Source organism: Propithecus coquereli, unplaced genomic scaffold, assembly GCF_000956105.1.
Source record: "Propithecus coquereli isolate 6110/MARCELLA unplaced genomic scaffold, Pcoq_1.0 Scaffold4, whole genome shotgun sequence".
NCBI lineage: Eukaryota > Metazoa > Chordata > Mammalia > Primates > Indriidae > Propithecus > Propithecus coquereli.
In genome coordinates this window covers 1,512,717-1,513,991 of record NW_012149729.1, presented here as the reverse complement: position 1 = coordinate 1,513,991, position 1,275 = coordinate 1,512,717, and the positions used below count along the sequence as shown (strand labels likewise).

Here is a 1,275-nt window from a genome sequence, read left to right as displayed (position 1 = left end):
TCTATATATGGATTTGGTATTGGGTACCCAGTAGCTCTCTTGGTCTTGAATCTCAAAGCCTTCAGTTCCGGGAAATTTCTTATATCATTTTTTGCAAATGTCCTTCTTTTTTATTTTGTTCCTGTTTCTGAAATTCCTATTAGTTGACTGCTGGCCATTTTGGATTGATGGCTTTAATTTTCTTAACTTTTTAAAAATAGTTACCTTCTTGAAAATATTAATTAATTAATATCAATTGCTATTAAACTTTTTGATATCTGCTATCATATTTCTAGTCTTCAGGGGCTCTTATCTTTTGCATATTCCTTTTTAAAAAAGTAACATTCTATTTTAGTTTCATGTCTTTAAAGTTTCTAACATCTCTTTGAGGCATCAGTGAAAAACCTGTAAAATCTTTTGCTTAACACATTTTCCTTGTTTTTTATGTGTTCGTTTTCTTTTTATTTTCATAATTACTGTCTGTTACTGGCTATTGTATTGGAGGCTTCCCCGACTGTCTGGTGATCCTGGACTACCTATTCATTTTAAGAGGGAAACAATAGAATGATTATTGGAAGCTTCTTGTGCCTGGGCAAGGATTGTTGAAGGAAGACTTTATTGTAGGTGACTGAGCCATGAGCCAGTGTCTCATTGGTTCAATGTTGCTACAGAGTAAATCTCAATTTTCTATCAGGGAAAAGAGGGAACAACAGCCTGGTGATTTAGGACTGGGGAAAGAACCTGTGAGGCCCACAGCTCCTTGCACACTTTTTAAACCATTCCCCATATTCAGTTCTGATATTTATCCCAGCTTTCAGAGTTATCTGCTGCCTCCAATTCCTTAGCTTTTCCACGATCCTATGGATAAAGCAGCTTGTTTCTTGTTGGCTGTTCCTTTTGTCAGTCTATAGATTTCATTTTTCACTACTTTTTCTACTTGTACAAAGTCAGGTGGAAATATCCTCTTTCCATCTTCTACATGTTATCAGCATCTCCTGTTTGTTATTGTCCCTGTCACATAACTTTTGTCTTTGCGGATTGGCACTTTTTTGTTCTGTTTTTGCCATTTTGGGGGAGATCTGAAAAAATAGTGTTAAATCCTCCATGTTCAACCAAGGATTGTGTGAAAAGAAAAGAAGAGGAGTTATTCACTGACAAGAATTTGAAGGTAACTACCAGTTCATGAGAGATCAATCACGTTAAAGCAAAATCAAGGGACATTTGAGAGAGATGTAATTGCAATGAGGTGAATGTGGTACTAGCTGCTGTCTCACTGCTCCCAACTAAAAGGATTAT

The 1,275-nt window shown here is 36.1% G+C and overlaps 1 protein-coding gene across 1 annotated transcript in view; it reads right to left on the bottom strand.

Moving 5' to 3' along the window:
- Positions 1 to 1,275, bottom strand: part of SLC13A1 (solute carrier family 13 (sodium/sulfate symporter), member 1) — a 99,441-nt gene that overhangs the window by 11,711 nt on the left and 86,455 nt on the right. The window lies entirely within an intron of this gene.